At 39.5% G+C, this 24,911-nt stretch overlaps 1 protein-coding gene and 1 long non-coding RNA gene across 13 annotated transcripts in view; one reads left to right on the forward strand and one right to left on the reverse strand.

The window, feature by feature from the left end:
- Positions 1 to 24,911, forward strand: part of HDAC9 (histone deacetylase 9) — a 480,477-nt gene that overhangs the window by 297,458 nt on the left and 158,108 nt on the right. The window lies entirely within an intron of this gene.
- Positions 1 to 24,911, reverse strand: part of LOC121064431 — a 33,527-nt gene that overhangs the window by 7,578 nt on the left and 1,038 nt on the right. The window contains exon 2 of the long non-coding RNA XR_005816502.1: positions 700 to 850. This is a non-coding gene — a long non-coding RNA (uncharacterized LOC121064431). The remainder of the gene's footprint in view (positions 1 to 699; positions 851 to 24,911) is intronic.

Below are 24,911 nucleotides of genomic sequence, written 5' to 3' on the forward strand. Positions count from 1 at the left end.
CCAGTTGCTGCCACGGAAAACAGCCGCTGTGCTTGGTCCCTGCCTGTAGCATGTGGGAAGCTATGCTAGAGGAGGTCCTTGGGGTTTATAGCAGGTCTCGGGAACGAGGAGTAGGGTGGATAATTTGAGAGACCAGGGCAGAGGAAAAACAACAACAAAAAACCACACAGCTGTCCAAATTCTTTGGTCTGAACAATTCACCGAGGGCAAAACTAAGTCAGTTTTGTTAACGCTGGCAGGAGCTGCTGGACCACATTTTCACTTGGCTTCATAGGTCTAAGTACACAACGGCATTATGAGGACAAAGAAATGCTACTAACTTCACTCCATGGATTAAGTTCTCTCTGTGCCACTGAAACTGTTGTGGAGGGCCATAGGGAAAGTGGCTCCTCCCAGCGCTTGGCTAACCAGGTAGTGTTGAGGAAGCACCAGAGCCTGAAAATCAGAGCTGCTTTCCAAGAATGCATTTTGCAGGACAAGAAGAACAGGTGCAAACAAAGCTACCCCTCTGTTACTCCCCTTCAGCAAATTACTCCTCACCACGGCCTTCCCCAGCCCCTTCTCCCACCCATGGCCCAAGGGCAGACCTGCAGGCATCCTCAGGTGCATCAGACCCTTTGCAGACCTCTTTGAATTTGCCTTCTGAAGGCCACAGGTGTCTAGCAAAAATGAGATCATCTCCAGAAAGGCCACAATTACCTTCAGTAACCACTTCTTCACAGATGTGCTGGAGCCTCTTGTGGAGGGACCTGGCTTCTGTGGCAGGGAAGGGACAGTGGCAGGAGGCCAAGTCCAGCCATGGAGCAGGAAAGCAGGCAGATGATAAGGCATCTTCCTTGTTTTGGCACTTCTGTGGGAAGCAATGGTGGGGAGAGGATGAGGAGAGGGAGAAGAGGCCATAAAACATCCTACAGCAGCTCTCGTAGTTAGGCTTAAGAGCCCTCCTCATCTCAGAGAACAGGTCCATCTCTTCCTGGCCAGATCTTTTGCAGATCAAATAATGGAGATTAGTTAGTAAAGAAAGCATTCAAAGGTGTATAAGAACAAAAGTTCCAATTCCTAATTGTCCATACCTATTACATCTTGAATCAATAACTTTCAATAACTTGAGAAATACTGTAGTAAGTAAAGATTGAGTTGAGCATCAGTTTTCTATCATCATTGTTATCCTACCTTTTAAACATAAGTTTACATTTATTTTTCCAAATGAAAGTCTGTATTTTAATTTCATTGAATTATTATCAATTATTAAACTTAATACTCCAATTCAGTGCTGAACCTGATATCAGAAACTGAATGCTTATCTGAGCATTCTTGGTTAAGGAAATGCATAAAGTGTAGATGGAATATCTAAAATTATTATGAAATTATCCAATACATACTGGAATAGAAAGCGCTTTTTTTCCTTTAAAATTTAATTTAAAGGACAGCTTTTTTGTGTGCTGAAATGGTATTCCCCAAATTCTTAATTCTCTTCATGTCAAGAGTATTATGCAGCCTACAGAATTTATCATTTATAGTAAACGTTCCTGTGTGTCACCTCCCAAAAATCTCAAGGACTGGACATTTAATCAGTGACATCACTGTTTAAAAGTCCCTTCTAAACTGATTTGCAATCTCGTTCTTATTGCAAAATAATAAAAATAACAATGATTTAATTTGGCACCATCAACCACTGAAAGATGAATCAAAAAGAGATTAGTAAGTGTTCTAGGTGATCTTAACAGGTCAACTACAAGTAAATTCAGTGATGACACATGATGCCACTGACTGGCAACTCTGACTGTATTATGGCATGGATAAACATGCTGTCTTTCCTAACAACTGCCCATGAAAACAAAGTAATTTGAGATCATGTTGCTGTGGAAAACAACTAAAAAAAAATCTTTTTGAATACACATTTGGAGGGCCTGATTAATGCAAAAGCCTGAGAGAAATGTGTTAGAACCTCACATTGTAAGGTACTGAAGATGCTTCTTTTAACTTTACTTGGAGATTTTTTCTTTTTCCTTTGAATCAGAGCACCAGCACTACCTGCCAGTGTAAACCCAGTAATGCTTCCTGGATGTTCACATGCTCAGGGCATTTTGAGCTGTGCCTTTAAAAATAAATAAATAAGGAATGAACTTGTTCGACATTTCAAGCCAATGACCAAAGCCAGGGAGCCAGTTGAGTGTGCTACTATATTCCCTTTAACTTTATTTTTGTGGGCATCACGCATTTTTAAGATAGTTATACATTACCCTGAACCAATGTAATATAAAAGATTTACTGTTACAGTTTGTGTGTGGCCAGGCAATGGCATATGGAAAACATGTTTCCTGCTATTTAATTTAATTACTCTAATCACGTGCCAGCCCCGGGCATGTCATTCTGGACCTCTGAGGCTCTTTGTCTGTCAGAGAGATGGACAATATCTTGGCTTTGTTTAGTTGCTCTGCAGGCTGCAGATAAAACCACTGAAATACTGACTGTTTGTTTAACCAAAACTTTGCATTTTAACCATTTGGCTTTGATTTTTTGTTTTACAAGAAAAGATGACATTTTGGCCTTGGTGAACTGAAAAGGAAATATTAGGGATATGACGAAGAACTGTCACTTTCAGGCCTTAACAGATGAAAAAGAATACTCAAGCCTTCTGGTCAGAAATCAGCTTTGTTAGCAGAAACTTAAGACATGCGTTGCTGTTATTTTAGAGTTGCCTGTTAGCAAGGGCAGCTGGAAAAGTCCTGTTTATAATTGCTCCATTCTAATGTGTTTAGTCCTTCATTCAACTGTTTCAGTAGATTTTATTTTCTTTAATTTTAATAGATGAGACTGTAATGGATGAAACTCTCGTTAAGATTCCATAGCAAGTAATCATGCTAATAACATTGCATCCAGGTCCAAGTTAGCTTTTATGTTAACACCCTACAGTGATTTTCATATAAGAAGTAGCTGTAAATTACAGCTTTAAGTCCTTTGACATTAAAAATTAAAAGCAGACAGTACTTTGTTCATATTAGAAACCCCGAATCTGGAGAGAAGAGAGAAATTAATCACACACTTAGCTTTAAGTATGTGCTTAACAGTACCATTTCTGTTAGCTGTAAGTACGTGCTCAAGTCCATGTTTTCCTGCACCCAGAAGTGATACTAAGGAGTACTGTAGTCTACATGATTTCTAACGATCGTGTTGTTGTAAGAAGAAACAATAAGAAGCAGCTTTGAAATGAAGCTAGTTCCATCTTATAAAACATTACTATGCGTAAATAGACTTGTTTATTCTTACATTTCTGAAGACTGAACTAACTTCAGTTACTGTAAGTTTCAACGTAAACGTACTTATCTCTATATATGGTAATGTACTGGTGCCCTGCCAGAGTAGCTCTCAACCTATATTGCATGGAAGAGGGTAGACAGAAGGTCGATCAAATTGTCTCAAGAGGTCTGCACCATCAGAGGAAAACATTGTATGGGATGGGATGAGATGCAAAAAAATGAAAGTGTCCATCTGAGCAGAATGAGACAGAATTTATATATTTCTGATATTTCAGTGTATGATTTTCCAATTGACTTCACTGTTTTCCTGTTTCCTGGCTGAATCATTGAGACATAGAAATAGTTTCCTTTAAGTTACACAATATAGCAATGCATGAATTAAATTTTTGTTACTATATACAGAATTACAGCTCCTGTCCCATTTAGCTTTGAGCTAACCACTAGATGACACTACTTCCCACTTACTGAACAGGTGTGAGCATATGCTCCAATCTTCCCATATAACAGTTCATACATATTTTCTTGTTTCTCACCCAAAGAATATATATATACATAAAAAAAAAAAAAAAAAAAAAAAAAAAAACATTGTACAGGCATTGCCTTTGCCACTATATATTTTGATGGATCTTGTATTTTGTATATGTATATATAGATATTTAGCAGTGTGTACACATGTCTTTGCATGATCTATAGAAAACATGGATTATGCAAGCCGCCTTTAGGGTGTTGTAACTTAGCCAGTTATGATAGCTCCACTTAAAAAAAAAAAAAAAAAAAGAAAAAAAAAGTAGAAATTGAAGAACTTAATAGGCTAGAGTTTTATGAAGAACATTCCCCCTTCCTCCCCTCCCTGCCTGCCACCCCCAGTGTCCTGAAAAGAAAACAGTGCTAAGATAGTACAGGACATCTCTAAAGATGGGCATAGAGAAAAAAATAGACAGAGGAGTCAGGAATGAGCAAGCTGTACTACTCAAGTCCAAAAATGACAAACTGTGAAGAGAAATAGACACAGAAGCACTGTCATGCTTATCCACAAGGCTGCTGCAGTTTTTACATTAGGGACAATGAACATTCCAGAAGGGTGCGTGGAAAGAGTCCCGCATTTCTAAAAGCCTGATTTTCAGAAATCCAAAAGCTCCAGACTACTTGCAAAACTGTTCCTCCAAATCACAGAATCACAGAATGGTTGAGGTGGGAATTATGCTGCTAAATGTAACATAATGCAGAAAGGCTTGAGGATATGCAAGTGGAGTGATAGCGCTTTCTGATTAACATATAATACATTTGCTGTACGTGTGCTCTAACTGTAATACATACAACCTGTGATATACTTCATTTAAGGAGTATTTTATATGGTCATAGTAAAAAGTCTTTAAAATTTGCCTGTCCTCTAGTAGTGTAATAAGGTACTACCCATACTCATAGCAAATTAGGAATTATCTTTCAGTTTACTAATCTATATTGGGAAAAACAAACAAACAAAAACCAACCAACCAAACAAAAAAAACACCTTTGTCATTAAGCACTTGTTTAAAACCAGATCCTCAGTGGCACTATTGGTTGGGTAAATCCTCATCCTCTTTCACATTAGCCAAGTACTTCCATATTCATGTTGAAGGGAACCTCCAAGCAAGGAGGGTAAACCTCCTTGCCCGACAGGATGCTCTGCTCTATTTAAATGTCACATCCTATTGCGACCTTTTATTTTAGCACAATTTCTTCTGTTTTAATGCCAAGTGCTGCTACTAAGGTGTGGTAAAGTCATGTAATGTGAAGTCAACACAGTGCTAACATAGCTCTAGAGCAGGAAGCAAGGTACTTCTGCTAAAAAACTAGTTTTGTTATATCAAGTTGGCCATGAGATACAAACTCAATTGCCGATTTGTAAGACTTCAAGAAATTGTATTTCCTTAATTATGTCAGTTTATTTGTACCTATGTCACAGTTCAGTTAACACTTACTGTAGTTCTGTTGGATATTTAGGAATTATATTCACAGATAAAATCTGTCCCATTCAAAACTAAATTCTAGGTTACAAGAGTGCAAGTCCATAGTCCCTATAAAAGAACAGTGATACTCCATAGACATAGAACCATATTTGAAAAATTATACTTCTAAGTCATTTATCAGCAAAAAGAGACATGTTTATCTATTTGCAACCAACAACTTCACTAGATCCATGTAAGAACTGAGATTTTCTCAGCACTTTAAGGGTGTCCAAGTCCCCAGGAACAAAAATGTTTGGAATCAAGACTACCTAAATTGCAACCATAAGCAATGCAATCAAAATCAAAGGTATAGTTTTATCCTATGCATGTGTTATTTAGACAGGTTAATTTATTGGGGATTATGGATCTGAGGAGAATCCACCTAATTTTAAACATAAAATAAGAGAAAGGCTGGAAAATAACACTTTAGCCAGAGGTTTTGCTTCCTTATTAAAATGCTGTCTTGTATTTAATCTAAACAAGTGCAATTACTTTTCAGACTTGGATTTCCTCTACAAATTTTGTGCTCTTATATTTCATTTTAGATGGGACATTTATGCAAATTGCTTCTTTTTCACTGATTTCCTGCAGTTTCTTAAATTTGTCAGTAAACACCCTTGACCCTCCCTCCGAAGACTGTTTAGGAAAGGAACAAGCTCTCTTCTATTTGTGGCTAAGCATGAGCTCCAGGAAGGTTAGCTGGAGTATTCAAAATCAGGCAAGACAAGAAATATCTTGCAAGACAAGCAGCATATCTTCAGACCTGAGTCCATGACACACTGTGCTAAAAATATCCTGTTGATTCATAAACTACCTGTGCAGGGCAAATTCCCTGCTCAGTCTCATTGTAGAAGCACACAGTGTGAGGTTATACATTGCTTTTGAATGGAAGGGGCGGGGGGGGTGGGAATTTAAATCACTTTTGTTCTCCTCTGACATAAGGACTTTAATGTTATATGACGCAGGAAAAGCCATCCTTCAGAGCTAGCCTCTTCTCTGGGCTGTGAACCTTAGGAGGAAAGGAGCTTGGTCAAACCTGTTACACTTATGGACGAGAAATTATGACCTAATGGCATTTCACACTTGCTCTGTAGCATTCCTAGTTAGCTGGATCAGAGATGGCAGCAGGAGAAAAAAAAAATAAAAAAATCTTTCCCCAAGAAACTTGAAAGGCAGCAAAACTACCTCAAAGGACAAAGCACCTGAGCAATCAAATGGATCTGAACCGAGTTCAGAAGGTGGAAAGTAACGTATGCAGTTTTGTACAGCCCTGGATGTAAACAAATACTTCAAACTCTTCCTTCCTCTGTTACTCCCATGCATTACTGAGGCAGCATTAGTAAGAATTTAGGAGTGGTACAAAAGGTGACTGAGGGAACAACCAACCAGCCAGCACCCAGGCTTCAGGTCTGCCTGGGACACACATGTGCCTTTTGACAGTTGCCATGAAAGCTCTCTGCATATACTCCAAAATCACTCCGTTTGGATTATCATTTTAAGTGCCTTCCTAAAACTTCTGCTTGTGTGCTAAACCAGAATATGTATTAGAATAATCTACCATGTTACAGACTATGCTAAAGTCCAATGCATAGTATGGAGCAGTGCAGTTCAAAGCATTTCTCCTTATTTTCAACAAAGGAAAAAAAAGTACCCTCCTGTGCCTAGCTCTTCCAACAATTTCCACTGAGGAGTTGTTAGGAGGAGTTATTACTTCCACACACCTTCTGCAGCGTCAGGAATTCCTTTTAGACTAATCTGAAGACAAAACCAGTTGGGTTTAAACAAAGTCCTATGACAATTCAATCAGATTTTGATAGATACAATTTTGGTCTTGCGTTTTCAAACCTACATTTTAGCTAAGGCAGTAATGGGGAGTTTCTTCCTGACATTGAATCACGTGCGGTGATAGTTCCTGCAAATGTCCTGTAAGACATGTTTCTGAGCTCACAAGGAATGCAAGAGACCACACAGGCAAAAGGAAAACACACTAAAAGGCAAACAAAACAAAACAAAAAGAAGAGTCTAACGAAAAACTTAAAGCCAAACAAACAGGAAACACGACCAGCAGATACAAAAAATAAAAGGCTTCAAGCTTGCTAGAAGGAAGGACTTGAACTGTGAAAAATGAAAGATAGACCTATATGAAACTAACCTAGTGAAATGTTTTGCACCTACATACAGCACAATGCCTTTCTAGCAGCTGATCGTTTTACTAAAATTGTTGTAATAGCTAGTTTTACACGCCTGAGGTAGCAAGTAGTGTCCAAGGCAAAAGATTTATGGTTTGCTCTGGATATAACGGTATGAGAGGAGCTGGCTGCCAAATGGGCCTGTGATTTGAATAGGGCGCCTTTGGTTTGGTAGGTGGTGTATTTGTTCTGTGGCTGGAGTTCACTAGAAGAAGTTGTTTGATGCACTGGCCAATGATAACTATCTTGGGAGAGGGAGAAACCCAAATCCTCCAAGTTTCAAGGAGAGAACAGAATGAAGTACTTGGGTATATGGAAAAAAAAAAAGGAAGATTACAAAGTCCATGGCAACATGAAGTAGATCAATTCATGGGGCACTTTGTGGTTTATCACTTTAAAAAAGATTTATTGACCCCACATCTTGGTAATTTTTAGTATTAAATTGACCTCTTTTGAAGACTAAGCTGCATGAGAAGACGAGACAGTAGTTTTGGAACAGAGCCTTAGAAATAACACTGCTGGTTTGGCTCTGCTTCCCATATTGTTGCTTAGCTTTAAAACTTTTCAGCAGGACTTCACTCCAATCTAGTGACCAGCGTGAATCACTGTGGAGTAGATTAACACAGTGTTTTCCCAAGTGTCTAATCTCGCCTTGGGATCAGAATACAAACATGAGCAAAGCATCCTTAAGATCCAAGGAGTCCTCAGAGCAAGCCTGCAATTCAGCCCCGCCAGCCTTTGTGTTTCCTCAGGCTCCTCGGCATCACTTCGAATTTCCAGAATTCTTTGAAAGTCCTGCTCTGACTGAAAGCTTTTCCTTTGCACACTGAGCACAGCTCTCAGCTTGCCTGCGAGAATGGTGTTATATGTGTAGCACCTTATCCTAAAAACCCCACTTGCTTGATGAACTCTTCCTTTCAAGCTTGCTTTTTATTGCTAGAAGGCAAGTTTTGGAGGAGCTGTGTCTGCATTCCTTCTCTTGTGCTTGATGATTTTTCTGCTATTTTAACACTCCTGAAATCAGGGAAAAGCTTTGCACTTCTGAACTAGCTTCAGAGGGAATGGCTGAGAGACACTGAAAGTTTGCTAATCTGCTTGCATACTGCTACAAGACGGAGATGGGCCTAGTGGAATCCAGATTAGGCTCTCATTAAATTGTTAACCAGCAAGTTCCTGGATTTGGCATTTTGACATCAAGAGATTGATAAATGCCATTTAAAAGTATTCTGTGACCTGTGTGTGAGGATAAAGAAATATCAAATGCATTAGGAAATGTGGCAATAGGCGGTTCCAAGTCACTGATGTCAAAAGGAACTTGCACAAGAAGGGACAACAAGTAAGATCAGTAGAAACAGTAGAGCATGCATAGAAATGAAGAAGGACCAGACAGTCATTAGGTATGCTTCAACCCAGTTCAGGTCATTGGCCACTACTATCTATATAAACATCTCTACTGTCATTTTAACCTTAAAGTAAAAGCACTGATGTGCTTAGGCATCTATTCTGACAGTGCCTACTTACCTGTATGTATGTGGGTGTCTTCCTTAAAGATTAATACATGTAAAATGCAAGTGTGTTCTCTTATATCTAATGAAAACTGTTGTGTGTTTACTTACGTAAGCACAAACAATAACAATAAAGAGGAGCTCATGTATGAGAGGAGTCCATATAACTAAAGATGGAAAAAGCAGGCCCACAGACAGCCCCCTCACGAGGGGTGAGATGTGTCAGTTCAGGATTATTACATGCTTTTTTCTATATTAAAGGATGATAGTCTTGTTAAAATGGAAAGCAACAACAAAATTTGTATGTGAAATTCCTAGCTTGCTGTAATAAAAGATTGAAGTGAATGTTCCTTAAAACAAACCATATTGGAAATTTCCAACCATATTTTGAATATATTACAAATTAAAAGGAACACACACTTATGTATGTCACTCCACCACCTTTTCTTGTGTTACAGCTAGGTCAGAACTAAAAAAATAATAAATAAATAAATACAGGGACTGTAGTAAGTACCATAATATAAAATTACATGTTGATTTTTCCATGGGCTATTAATATCTTGTTACTGTGAGACTGTACTGGTTGGTGGTTTCTGGCTTAGTGGTGTTTGGCTTGTAGGTAAAGGAAAAAAAGAACAATATATCAAGACCTCCTCCAACAGGAATACTGACCTCCAACTGCTATTTTATGTAACTTATTTTTGGTTATTTCCACATTTTTGCTGTTAATAGAAGCTGGAAATAGCATTTTATCTTCTTAGCCTCTACACATTTTTGTGCATGCTCAAAAAATACGTGCAGAAATGCTTTTTATCTTACTTACAAGTTTCACTAGTATCAAGATCAAGACTCTCTTAACTTCTGGACCCCGGGTGGAGTTCCAGGGGACATTCCACCGGGTAATATAGTAGAAGATGTAAAATTGCCAGTAAGGGGGAGAGAAGAACTTTCTGCAGTAATCAGTCACAGGAGAGGGTGGGAAAAGCAGTGTAGGAGCAGTGCCTGATGTATTCTCTGAGGGCAGTGCCTTTTAGACACTCCTAAACCCACTGAGTCATAATCCACTGATTTCCTTCTCCCTCTCTTTCAAAAATAATTCTGCTCCTAAATATCTAACAACAAGCTGTCAAAGAAGTTCCATTTTTAACACAAACCTGAACTTCCCTTTGCTTGTGAAATGATTCAGAATTAGGAGACTGAAACATTACCATGTAGCTTGTAAAGGTTAGTGGTATTTAGTTATTGATATAAAAACCCCAGTGAGGGACTGCACTGGTAGGGGGCTGCTAATCAAATACAGAACGTTTCGCCTTTGGGTCACTGGATCAAATCTGTCTCTTGTGAATAATGCCCAAAGCTAGCTACAATTTAAGTTTTTGGTGCCCTATATAAATGAAATATGTAGAAATTAGAGATTGAAAAGACCTGTTACAGCTCACAGCCTGTCCCCCTCCCAGGGCAGAATCATTCTCTCTAGCGCATTTCCTGATTATGGCTATTACCAGTTCCTAGTAGGTCCTGTCCACATTGCAAGGCAAAGCAGCTGGTATTAATTGCTATCCACATTTAACTGGGTCCTCGTGGACTCCCTGCCCTGGCACTGGAGAGCTAGGAGGGGTCTGCAGGCACCTCACTGCTGCTGCCTGCATCTGCAGGCGGCACTGAGCTGCCTGGGGTCGGGGAGCAGGCCAAAGTCCCAGCTTCTTCCCACCCTGTGCAAAATACCTTATAATACAGGGGGATTACTGAATCTCATTTTCATTGCCTCACTTATCCCCCTTTAAAAGTCCTACCAGGGTCCCTTCCATAAGCAAACAGCTGCAGGTCATAGTTCTAAATTGTAGGTCTGATGGATTAGTTCAGGTAGCTAAAGGAAAGGCCAGATATTAGTTCAGACATTGATACGGACTAAAATTTTCCCAAAGTTTGGAAGAGATCAGTACAGAAAGGCTTGCTTGGGGCTTCTTTTTGATTTAAATGAAAAGGTTTGAACCCTATTATCTTTTACAACTTCCATTTGCAAGTAATTAACTATGTTGCAGGATCCCTGTTATTAAGTGCTAGGAACTGCATACTGACAATATTAATGTTACTCGTGTAAGGTATTTAATGACACCCTGAAATAAGCTAGTAGCAGTGGCCCGTTTCAAAATAATATAAACATGTCATAACTTAAACCATTTCTAAATCTCTAGACAGGAGCCCAAGTGGGTCTACTTTAACTCACCTGCCTTTGAGTGCCTGAAGGTGCAAGTTACAATACAGACAGTGTGGATTCTAAGTGGGATTTCCTCACCACTCCTACTTTTGGCCGCATGTGACTGTCCCACAGCCTTTAAAATCCAATGTTTCCTGCTAAAGATGCTGGAAATACAAATGCAGCCTTGAAATTGGAGTATTTTTAGAAAGAACGCTGAGTGCTGTTTGCTCCCTCAGTGCACCAAGCCTGCAATGCCAGAGGAGGGTGATGTGGTGGTGCTGCTGCCCTGCACACAACAACTTAGTGCCCGGCAGGTGCTGCTGGGGCTTGCTGTCACCTCCCATGTCATCATGCATGGTCCCCATCTGGGACTCACAAGTACCCCATAAAGTGCAAGTCTCTCCATCAGCAGTGTAGCCAACTGCTGCTGCCTCACTGGAGTCAACTCATTTCTGAGATTCACAGTGCCAAAGCTTCAGCTGCTGAAAAATTTGAGTGATCATAAAGGAAGATCCTTTGGGCTTCAGAAATTTTACAATCAGGAGGTTTAAGAAAAGTAGCAAAGATTTTAAAACAAAAGAGCACCAAACAGGAAAAAAGTTGTCCAAAACATCACAGTGAATTTGCAAAGGGGACACTCCACACTTTTTCCAAGAAAAAGAAAAGAAAAAAAAGCAAAATAAAACAAAATACCCTGTGTTGTGAAATGTCTTTTTAAACACAGATTTAGAGAATGAAATTGAGGGTTATAAACTAGTAGCCAACAAAAGCAAGAAAGGCTGGAATGTTGGTAACCAATTGCAAAGACAGGATCCAAGCAAAACATCTTGAATTGCTAGTACTGTAATAAATTACAGTTTTCACTTTTGTATTCTGCAAGTGAAAACAGCACTAAGTCAAGCCTGAGAGAAGGAGAGTAAAGGATGACCTTTCTAATCCACCCGCACCCAGTACAAGTAGAGGAGCTCCAACATGGAGCAGTGAATAGTGAACATGAAAATAATAAGAAGAATAATGCCCATCACTGCGTGAAGGGACAGATTCTGCTCCCATAAAATGGGGTTCCTGTGTTGCTGAAGAGTTAATTGTCAGGTAGCAATAGATGAAAGGCAAACCAGACTCTGGGATGGTCTGCTATGGTAGCTGTTATCTCATTTTCTTCCATGGATTAATTTCCCCCTCTTTAACTTTAATTAGATAAAAGTCCAGGGGTGGGAGGTGGCCCTGGAGTGCTCAGAGGGCAAGAAGTGGTCAAGAGCTGGTTTCTCTCAAACTTTGATTAGCCTATTTGATAAGTGATACTAAGCACCCCAATTGGTTAATGAATGAGGGGTTCCCGTGAGGTAAGTGGCTGGGAAATTTAGCCTCCTCCACAAGGGCAGCAAATATGTAAACTCCCGTCCTTCAGTTAGGTGTCTACTGTGGTTAGGACTAAGAGTGATTTATGTCCTATCCGGGTCCTGGAGTGTATCTACATTGATTGACTCCCTTGATCTTGACATCAGTCACTTGGACTTTCAGAGAAAGGGGGAACGTAGGAGATAATGAAAGCTACATTAAAGAAGACCTTACCATTTATGTAAACGTTATTCTGTCTTCAAAGGCAGAACTATCTTTCAACAGAAAGGAGACTTATTTCCTACTTGAAAAAATTAGAAAGAAAAAAATGCAATATTTAATATTGCATAATATATAATATTGACCCCCTAGCTTCAGTGCCAGCCTCTACCTTTGTTTTTTTTTCCTCTTTTTTTTTTTTTTTTGACTACTTTGCGTTATAGTTGCAAGTTGTACTGCATACTGCTTGAAAGTAGTGGTGCAGACACCCTAACGTCTTGTGTAAGGAGACATCACACTCTCCCAATGGATATGATCAGAAAATACAATGAAAAAAAAAAGTGAAAAGAGAAAATTAAGAGTTTAGAGAGTAGAAGTGTAGAGAAAACATTTGAAAAGTTCACACGTTACTATTAAATGTGGGACTTTCATACATACAAGTCCATGGCAATATAAACCAGAACATTCAAATAAATCTAAAATGAACCTCACAAATGATCCCCTAATGAATACCACCTACACAATAAGATTTCCCCGTCTGGCTGCCAGGCTCTCCTTGGCCCTGAGAGCATGGGGCAGATGTGGGGCATGCTGGGACTGGGAGGGAGCCAGCAGTGTCCTCACCCTGCTCCACAGGTGAGCCACCAGGCCAGGTGCAGTATGAACATCAATTAAAGCAGCATTTTTGAAAATGCTGAGCAGACAGGTAATTTGTGGAAGGTTGAAAATATGCACAAACTCACCTGTGTAAGCATCCCTAATTCTGCTACAGATCATCTTCCCTAAGAGAGATGCCTACAAAGTCATAAGAACATCAGACAAAGCAGAGGAAGAATGGTTATTCTCCAAGTCCTGCAATGTTAGATTTGGGGGGCTTTTGTTGAAATTACAAGGAGAGCAGTTTAAAGCAGACAAGAGTGTTTCTTTGCACCCTGAGTAGTGAACTTGTGGAATTTGTTGCCACAGGAGATTGTGGAGGTGCCAGCAGTTCAAAACAGTAGAAGACAAATACATGGAGAATGGGATCATAGATAGTAAAGGGAAGAGGCAGGGATGTGTCTCTGACATCTACAGAACAAAAATTTGGGGTGCTAGGAGAGTATGAGGGGAATGAATTGCAGAGCCAAGCTCATGCACTTGCATTAAATAGCATCCCCTGTTGCCATGGTCTGAGACAGTATTCAGCTCAATGGGCTGGTCTGATCTAAAAATCTGATTTGGCTGTATCTCGTGCTTCAGTCATAGCCAAACTTAGATTCTTCTATTAAATTTATGTATTTTTTTCTGTCTAGCTTCAGGGTAAAGCTCATTTCTGCTTTCTTTTTCGTAAGCCATGAATTAGTCTCCTGAAGACAAGCTGTCAACAAAACAAGTCCTTTTCTTTCTTAGCTATGTCTTCCAAAAAGTTTAAAATCTGTCTACACTACATGCAAAATGCAGTAGCTATATTTCTGAGAATTTTAGGCTCTCTTAGCAATGGATTAAAAGTGCTAATTTACGAATTGCAAGGTAGAGAATTTAGAGTCTGGAATCATCTTATTAAGTATGTCAAAAATTAGGACAAGTATGTAAAACTGAGTAATCAAAGTAAAATGAAAAATCTGTGGCAAATCTTTGTATTAACTCTTATGTTTATGTGGGAGGACACATGAAGAAATTCTTAGTTGCTAAGTCCTACATGGCATGTTTGGTAACTAGCAGTCATAACATTTGTACTTCTAAATGGAATATGATCCTCTGTCTGGGAGAGGTGGGCATTAGTATGTAACCTGCAGAGCTGGGATATTCCTGTGGCACTGAAAAATTTCTTTGTATTGAAAAGATTAGAAAAAATATACATAGCAAGGACTTTTCTTACTCTTCATCTCACACTGAAGAGCTTTCCTATTCTGAACATAGAAACACAGAATTTCATCATTTCAGGAAAAAAAGTTTTATTTTAGCACCAATATGGGAGCACTGCTAATCAAAAGAAGTCCCCAGAATGAAGTGACATTAATATGCCTGGTCAGAACAAGGTAGTAGGCAGTACAGATTGTTTCCTGGACAATATCTCTGGACAGATAACATCTACAGAGTGGTATCTGTAACATTATGCTAGTTCTGCTATGTTCCTTGTCCTTTTTTCTGCACCACTTAAACAAACAAGCTTACATGTGCGAAACCCCCCACCTAAAAACGACCTAAAAAAACCCACCCAACATATCTAATAACTGAAACACAACCACAATGACATGGAAAAAAAAATCTATCCAAGGAGCTGTTCTTGAGGTGTCTCCCCTGTGGGTTAGGGGAGTTTAGCTGTACTTGACTTTGAGGTTTAGGTTCTCACACTTTCCCTCTCTTAAATAAACAGTAGTTTCTGGCAAACCAAAGAAAACCACACCTGACCTTACATTTATACCTGTGATTTCTTTAGGTCTGCAATGTTATCCTGAGAGAATAGAGACCCTTTAGCAGAATTCCTTGATGGATTTATTGCCGCCTTCTTACAGAAATAAACAAACGCGACTCCTACACCGGAGCAGCTGAGCTATGAGATCAGCTCTGCACTGACAGTCAGCCTCTAGATCAGATTATGAACTCTTCATTTGGTAATCAAAAATCCAGAGCCATATTGCCATTCCTTAATTACAGTCCCCAAAACTCCTAATTGCTCTGTACAGGGCAGGCAAATCCCTGTCACCAGCCATCAGAACATCCACTGGGCAAACAGCCCAGCTAAGCAAACAGTTTGGTCTAACATACACACGAGCCGACAGCGTTAGATGAGAATCACACATGTGCATAAAATGTGCTCTAGAAGAAAATGTCGAAAGAAAACTGCATTCATGCTTTGTCAAGGTTTAGCATATACTCAAGGTGATAAATCATCCTTTTCTCCTCTCTCCATCCCCCAGCTGCACAGCGACTAAATACCTCTATCAACCAGGCCTTTTAAGTTAAATCAACCTTTTAAAAATTCCTCTTTCTTAATGCTCTAACATGCATGGGTTCACAAAATTAAATTACAATATTTTTTATCTGTTTGGGATCAGAACTGTTTCTTCCTCCTTGTGTTTACTTTCCTTCAGTAGCTGACATCAAAATGTTTTCTGGAATGCTGGGACTAAATAAGTTATGCTTAACTCAATATCTAATACAAATAGCCCTGGGGAAGCTCCAGCAACACAATCATAAAAGCTACAGTTTCTTTTAATAGCTTGCCACACTTTGCTGATATAGTATTTCTCTAATCACCAATCTTTACGTGCCTTCCTGACCTTGGAGCTCTCTGTCCAAATGACTTTGTGGTATCAAAGGCTCGTGTCATTGGAAGAGTGAATGGCTTTCATTTTTCTCCCTGAAACTTCCGGTTCCTGGCATCTGCAAAGAATTATTCCAAGCAGTGTTTTGCTGCCTCGCGGCCAGTGCCCTGTAGTGGCCTGCCTGATGGAAGTGACTTTTCCCCAAAAGGTGACCGTGGCCAGCGGTGGGCGGGTGCCGCTGCCGGTGCACAGTCAGCCCTGCTTTCTCAGCTGATTCTGCCCGGCCATCGGGCTACCGCAAGCATCGTTACTCTTACTCTGCAGCAACTAATTACCGTGTTTTTTGAAAGGCAACAAATAAAGAGGGCATATACTGTTTTATAGCAAATACATCAGTAAACAGAAACCCTCCAAAATAAGCACAGGTTCAGAAGCCTTAATATTTCAACAAAAGTGAAGTCCAAAGTTTAGAAGCTTTTAAACAAGTAAAGGGTCCCTCCCTCTCATTGCAGGGAGACCTAGGGAATCACTCAACAGAAACTAACTCTGTATAAATGTCTACAAAGTCACAGTTGTGCTGCTCTGACCATTTCTAGGCCATGACAGTCAGTGGCTGGATCCAAATTCTGTTACTTAGCCCGTGTGATTTGTCTCTGTTAAAGCTGGATTCTTGTTCTCTCTGTATAGCCCCACCACCCAGACCCCCATCCCATTTAATTTTTTGCTCTGGTTTCTTGGATCTCCCCTCCTTTTTATTTTTTAAATAAATATGAAATGCAGTTGGACCTACACTGGTAGTTAAAATGCTAGAATAAACTAAATGAAACTCATAGCTTTTGGGGGGAAGGAATGGATTTTAATTTACTCCCTCCCCCCTCCCCCTTTATTTTTTAAGTGTATTCTGGCCTTAGATCCACAACTGCAGTTATGCACCCTTAGTGCTGAGCACTGAACCCTCATGCTGCAAAGGATAAACTACTTGAAAATTCAGTAGCTGGGCTAGATAAAGCCAGGAAGAGATAAGGTGACACAAAGGCTTAGAGATGTTAGAAGACTGGTGTAAGCTCATACAGCTGATCAGTAACAGATAAAATTTGAAAATCCTGCTTTTTCTTTTAAGAGACAAGATTAAGACAACATTCTTCAGAGATGGATTATGTATTTGAATTACTTAAATTAAATTTTAATTCAAGGAATGAAAACAAAACATCTTCAGAGATCCAAATCCTCCCAAAGCAACCTAACTTGACCCAAAATTTATTCAGAGCTTTCAGACTCTGGTGCAACTCTTTCAGCAGCATGGCTCTGTAACCCTTTACTAAATGAAAAGGAGAGGCTATTCTGGCCACTTTCTCCCTTAGGGGAAGGGCAGCCACCAGGGACACAAACTTTTCAAAGCCAGAGGGAGCCAGCCATCATGCCCAGCTCAGGACTTCTCATTCTTTGTTCTCATTAAAATACAAGCATTAGGTGACGCAGCTCACATCTCAGGTTTAGGCATCAAGTGTGCGCAATGGTCGCTCCATTCAGAAGCCTTCTCCAGCTAATTAACATGCTTATAAAAATTCATTAGAAGTCTTGTGACTTCAAGAACCCTCTCCCTAAAAAATGAATACCCCCGCCCCCCCCAAACTGTTCAGGGTGTAATGTATAGAATGTAGTGTATTACTATAGTGAGGAATATTGCTGTATGACAGCAGCAATCATCAAGGCTTAAAACCAGGCTAAGGAGGGAAAAATAATAGAGCTGGATCATAGCTCAGATGGATGCCCCATCACATACATGAGGAAAAACAAAAAACAACCCTGTCTCGTATTTCCAACCATAAAGTAAATGGCTTCTAAATTCTCCACAGACTGACTAAAAATAAGCAAAAAAGGCCAGGTAGCAGCAGTCAGATTCTTCTGAATTAAATTATATCCACGTGTATAGCACATTTCAATGTCCAAGGAGCTATTTGGATGTGTGAATCTGACCTTTGATGAAAACCAGGGATATTTCTAAAACTGTCGTTGGAAGTCAGAAGCTCAGCCACAACCTAACATATTTTTTCCCTTTGTAAATGTTATTATTAAGTGTTTAATTGCTTAATAGGTTTTCCTATGGAGAGCAGCAAAGAGAAACACCAAGACCCATAGTCAGGGGGCTTCTATAGAGGAGGATTTTGAGAAGGAGAGAAAGAAGGAGCTGGCCTTCTCTCCTGAAGATGTTTGATCCTTCCAGAGGCTGGAAAGAAAACAGACTGGATATACCCAATAAGACTGGGGACAGCAAAGACCCCAAAGACACAACAGCTGAGAATTTTCTGGGGCCCCTGTGCCACAATGGCACTATGTAGGTCAAAGAGACCATCAGCCTTCCTCTACTCACCCAAGCTGTTCAGAGTCCTTTTGCATCCACTTAAAGCTATGGAGCAGGGATGCACTAATTTGTCACAGTTCAGTGCCTAACAGCTATAATATTTTTATAGTTTCCTTTGCTCTGACTTTTCTCCTACCCTTTCCCAAATCCATCACAAACAAAACAACTTCTGACTGTACCTCTACTACTATCTGTTACAATAAGAAACCTTGAAAACCACAGTGCTACATTATTTCCAAGTTAAAACAACCAGAAATAGAGACTATTCTTGATGTAATGCAATTATTACAGATGTAATGGTTAAAGGAAGGACTTAGAAATCAGGATATGTAATCACAGTTCACTTTAGATTCATAATTCATAGTCTTTCTACACCTTGGTTTCCTGACACATAAAATATTCTCTATGTAGTAGATGAATTACAATTTATTTTCATAGGTTAGCCTTTTATAGGTTTGAGTCAAGTAAGCAATACATTTGTGTGCATATACACAAAAGTTATTATAGAGGAAGAAAGAAGGAAAAAGGCAGGAAGTATAACAGTATATGTATTCCAAAAGAAAAGAAAAAAAAAAAAAAAAAAAACAGCAAAAAAAACCCTGCATCTTATGTGACATTATATATCTATCTGAAGACAAAAAACAAACAAATATAAAAACAACAACAACAACACAATCCTAAGAAATTATGCTTGAAAAAAAGATTTAAAAGCTAATAAACCACTGGCAAATAAGGAAGCACAGCTACAGTCCTGAAACACAGAAACAAATATTTCCAAGCACAAAATGATTTCATTTGTCACAGGCCCCAGATCTAGAGGTATTTGGGGACAGCTATAATGCTATCTTGAGTGAACACAGGGCCAACATAATTAGGAATAAAGAGGTAAGAAGCAAGGGGAATTGCCTGCATAACTTCACTTTGCAAAATCCTCCCATGGAAGGTGGCAGGTAGGAAATCTGCATAATAACAAACTTGTCACAAGACAAGGCCAACTAAATACAACAATTAGAATTAACATTCTGCTTTGACTGGTTCCCTGGATTACTCCTCTCCCTCCTCCAATGTTTAATTCAATGTAGTTAAAGCTGTGGTTATTGATTTTCTGCAATATTTTCCAGTACATTTTTTTTCCCCAGGATTGTGTAGCTGCAAGAAGACTCTCTCTTCTTTGTGGGCATTGCTTTAAGAAGCAGCTATTGAAGTACCAAACCCTCCTCTCAGATATCCCAGTGAAAACACAGAATAAGTTTTTTGGTTCTCCTTTAGTCTACGTAGACTTAGACCTGTGTAAATAATCCAGTCTGGCCACAAAAAATGGAGCTACAATGCATGTAGTCATATAATTATGACCTTCTAGTGAAAGAGATGACCTTCTCCACCGACTGTCAGGTCCTTTCTTTTGAGAATTACTGGAAGACCTCTGCTCTTTGACTGCACCCACACAGCCAGGATGCTGGATTTGGGCTTCCCAGCTGGCTCATCCGCCCCTTCCTGACTGCTTGTGCTCTTCCTGCTCATCCACTGACTCCAAGAGCATCTCTGGCATGTGGATGCCCTTCTAGGGGTGCTGTGGAGCTATGCTTAGGGACGTGCTTTAGGGACTGCACCAGCAATGGAGCTGATCTTCCTATATATACAAATTGAGATACCACTATTTTAGCTGGCCTTTAAAACAAAGATTGTGCTTCTGAATACTTAGCAGACATCCCCTGAAAAATTAACGTGTTTCTTTTCTTAATATAGAACGATTTTTGTTTCATATTTAGGCAGTCCTGAACATTTTAATCAATATACCTAGACTTCTGTGTTTTCTCTTGTCTCAGAAAGGATGAAAATCATAGTAAGGAGTAACAAGGCCCAGATGAGGAATATACACCCCTGGTCTCTAATTTTTGTCCTCTGATCTCTTAAACATGCAAACTTATTTTTCTGCAGGTGAATGCTGTATGCTTTGAATAGAGATCTCTTCTTGATAGAGAAAAATACCATGTTAGCTAATGCAGTGGTAAGATCCTTATATAGCATGATCAAATCAGTGAACCAAGACCCAGAAGGGTTGTACTGGGACAAATATTATTTCTCCCCATTTCTCTTCTCCAGTTAGATTTTTTTTTGTAGTTTTGTGATTTTTGCTCTTGCAGTTTTTTTAATATCTTATGATGGACAAGGATTCTGATTACATGAACTCATGAAAGACTCCACTTCTGTTGGAAAATGAATAAAGGCAAAACGGAACATGGAAGATAGTTGACCATACAAGCAAAATAGCTTTCAAATTTTAAAAACCAGAAAAAAATATAGAGTGTTGTCACAAAGATGACAGGGTAAGGAGAGAACAGAAGAGATCACAGCTTATGATGTTCAGTCCTTTGGATTCTGTAATACTGCTACCCCTCTCTTCTTTTTAAGTGCACCAAGACCTTCACACACCCCTTGTGACAGCAATCTAGTCCCTAAGTTCTTTTTCAGATGGGACATCTTTGAAGTACATTATGATGAAGCAAGTTCATAGTTCAAATCAATTCATTCATTTTTCCCATGAAATATAATAAGCATTATGATCTTTTTGAATTGTACTTTGCATTTTGAGGGCCAAAATTTTCTTAAGGAATGAAAAATTGGAGAATTTATTTTGCAGTCTGCATTATAGAATTAGTGCTGTGTTAGCACATATTATGTTCCACGTTTCTTTTTTTTTTTTCTGGTTGTTCCTAAATCAGCAAACATAAGGGTTTCTCCCCCATTTTCAAATTGCCCATCTGGCAGTTCTAACCCTTGTTAAAAAAAAGCAAAACCTATGCTGAGAAGGATTTACTTGGAAAGTCCATAGTTTCAAGAAATGTTTAAAAGTAATCTCTAGGTGCTTATTATGTTTTTCTTCTAATTATTTGTAATTTGGTCTTGTTCTATATTAAAAAATAGAGCAGACTGTACCTGTTGACTGCAGAAATGTACATATTTACAGAACATCCTTTATATTTATGGAATAAATATATATTACTCTAAGTACACAGATCTGAAAAATATATAGTTTCTCATTTTTATCTGTAGTATCCTTCCTATATTCAATTCCTATATTTTGTAAAGTTTCAATTTATATCACCATTTCACTATATACCAAAATTTCTGCATGCCAAAATCAATGAAGTGATGAGATAAGCATTGCAGAGTAAAAGGTATTTTTGAAATAGCGTGGGATATTTTCAAATGTGTGTATATTTTCAAGAAACTGTGTGATTCTTACTACTAACATGTTGGAGAATGGAAGTATGCTGATGTTTTTACCACACTGTAGTAAGGTGTGATATTTGGCAATCTTTCCCTCGGAAATCTTCAGAGATGTAGAAGTCCTCCAGCAAGAGACTGGAACCTGGTATTCACTAGGTTACAACCTTGATGTCACACGGGTGGCAGCAAAAATGGGTGGATTGTACAGAAGAGCTTGTGTTGCGGGCAACATTAGGATGCAATATCTATGAAGGTGATCTGTGGAAAGAGAACAGTTGGTAAAACACCTCTGCTACTCCTCTTCTGCTGGCCACAAGGTCAGTTGATGCTTCCCTTTCTGACTTCATGTACATCCATAAAAGTGAAAAGATATCTGCAGAGGGCTTCTATATGTCCTTGTGATATGCTTAGACATCTATGCATTGGTGTGTATGTGTTGTATATTGAATGACAAGGGTTTCCATGCTTTTTTCTTTATATTAGACCCAAATAACTTCAATTTATTCTATAATAAAACCTGAAGTCAGCAGAGTTGCCTGTTAGACCAAAGCAAAATCTGCTTAAGTATGTAGAAAACACAGATCTTCAGCAGGGCTGCTGCTGAGTTTAGCCTGGAAGCTACTATTTCTCTGCATGCAGACCATACTAATAATACTTCACTTAAAAAGAAAACATACAGTCTGCTAAGAAACATGGTTCCCATAAACAACAGAAAAATGGTTGAAATGATCTGCATAAAGGAACACCAAGCTGACTTGCTGATACTGTTGATGAGAGTTGGTCTACATTTCCTGGAACAATGAAACAGGTTGGACAGGTGTTTTTTTCATTAATTAGTTTTGGCCAACTAGCAGTTTAATTGAATGACTGTTGGAAAGCCACTAAAATTAGGTGGCAGTAACAGTTAATTGCTGAGAATATGAAGGCTATTTATTCTTCACCTCAGTGTAAAAGAAAAACACACTTGTTAATAATGAAAGTTAGAGCAAGACGTGGACAACTGTATTTTCTCATTGCTATTCATTTCTGCACTTCTTTGTATTCCTTTATAGAAAGTACCAAATGACTTCAGGAAAACCTTGTGGTATTTATAGTAAAAGTAATAAAGTAACAAGAATTCTCTAAAGAGATTTGAAAAAAAAAAAAGTGCACAAGATATTCAGATTATCCCTTTCTCCCCCAATCATTTATGTATTAATTTTACATCTCTGTGAGAGTCAGAGAGGTAAGACAAGATTCACCCAGAAGCGTGAGTTTTTGAGGAGATGCTGCATTTACTTTGGATATGCGCTGCACACACAACAGAGTCACTTAGCAGAAGTGACAGAAGTCAAGTACCTGCCAATGTCAGGAGTGAAGGCAGGTCTCACAGGAGCAGGAACCGGGAGAAAAAACAGAAGCTCAGCTGGACCTTTGGAATTTCCCACCAGCAGAAAGTGTTCAGCTTTCATGATCCACCTCATTGTCACTCCCAGATACCATTTCCCATCACTCCCTTCCTCTTAATCATGCCATGCTTCAACTTCCTGGCTTGCATTTCTTCACAAGGATAACTCCTCAGTCCACATAGCCACATCAATTTCTCACTTAGATAAATGCTCGGATTTTTGGAAACTCCCTATCTAGGGAAAGTAACCTTTATTGTCCCTCTCTTTGAGGCCATAGGTCAGCAACCCACCTATCTCCCAGTGCGACAGTAAGAGCAAGGGATAGGCTCCTGACCCTGCTATTATGTCCTAAAAACAAAGGCAAGTGGTGTGACACCAGCCCTGAAACATGCATTTTGTCACATAACCTGAGGCAGGGATGTGTCCTCTCCCACATGACTTAATGCAGAAGCACACTCTTGTCACTCCATTAGTTGTATTTGCTCTTCTCCTCCTCCTTGTCCCACAAGAAAAAAGTGTTGACATTTTAATGATGCGTTTTGCCAACCCAGAGGTGCTCCTGCCCTAGAAGGGAAGGATGGCAGGGAAGGGGCAGGGAACTCTGCAGCAGCAGCTTTGCTGCCCCAGAAACAGCAGGGAAAACAAAGCTGGTACTGAGTGATCACCGCACCCTGAGCAGCCACTGCAGTAGGGCTGCCCGTTTTACTAAGCCCTGTCCTGGCAACAGCTGGACTAAGCCTTTCCCCGGTTCTCAGGAACGCAAGGAGAGGCAGAAGCCAGTGGGGCTGTTTTATTCTATGCAGCAACCTTATGCCAAGGCTAATCTTCTCTGACTAGGACTCTAGGTATGGGATTTCATTCGACTGTTTTGTATCTGCACCCAAGACTCATTTGATAGGACTTCATCTCTGTTTAACCGTTTTGTAGTCAACACTGTGTTAGTTTATAGAGTTGGGTTTTCTGTTGCTGTAAAAATCCTGACCACTTGTGAGCCAGTATACCCACGTCTCAAGGTTAGCTGCCCTATTTCTTCCTGTCTATTCTTCTGCTTGTTCTAAATCAGTTTCTACCTATCCAATCTGTGTCTGTACTTGCTATTTATTTTTCATAAATATGCCGATTCTGAATTTGTGGCTGACTATATTTCAGATGGCAATATTTTTATTTTTTTTTGCAGTTTTATTGAAAGTGGTGACTATGAAAGTTTGTGGCTTTACATGTGGTTTTGTCAAAAATAGTATGGGTAGGCTTTCTTGGTCATGTGTTTTCTTTAAGTGATAGAGCAATTTAAAGGAAGACCTCCACCTATTCATATTTAGGTTGTCTAGTTTGACAAAGATAAGTCATTCCTGCACTTTCACATTTGTACACACAAATATTTTCAAATGATCTCATGGCCTATTTTTTTCCTCATTTTTTGAGGGCAACTCTTTTTTTTTTTTTTTTTTTTTTTTGAGGAGAGCAGGCAGAACAGTAATTCACAGAACTACTGGGTCAAAAGAACTGCAGCCTCTGCTGACATAGAACTCCTTTTGTCCTGATACTCCTTGCTCAATAATTCATCACTCTCTTCATTTTTTCCTCCACCAAGGTTAGCCCTATTAATATTTTCCATGAAGCACTTTTTGAAGCACTGTCAACTACCTACCTCTGAACTGCATGAGAAGTTCTTAGGTGCTCACAATTTCTGACTGAATCAGACTTTGGATGATGATGTGCTGGTTTGGGTCTCAAGCTGTCATCGTAGGCACCTTAGAGCAGGGCTGAGCTCTGTTTGCTGCAAGTAGAGGCTGCCTGGCTGGATGTGGCCACTGGCCAGCCTGGGAACCCCTTGGATGCATTCAGCTACAACAACATTGGGAAGGAAGGCAGGCAGCATTGAGGGGGCAGGACCTGAAGCTACTCTGATCCCATGGTGCTACAGGGGTCTGGAAGAGGCTAGGGAAGAGGGCCTCCAACAGGAGCTACTGGATGAGACAAAGT

The sequence above is a fragment of the Cygnus olor genome, chromosome 2 (genome assembly GCF_009769625.2).
Source record: "Cygnus olor isolate bCygOlo1 chromosome 2, bCygOlo1.pri.v2, whole genome shotgun sequence".
Lineage (NCBI taxonomy): Eukaryota > Metazoa > Chordata > Aves > Anseriformes > Anatidae > Cygnus > Cygnus olor.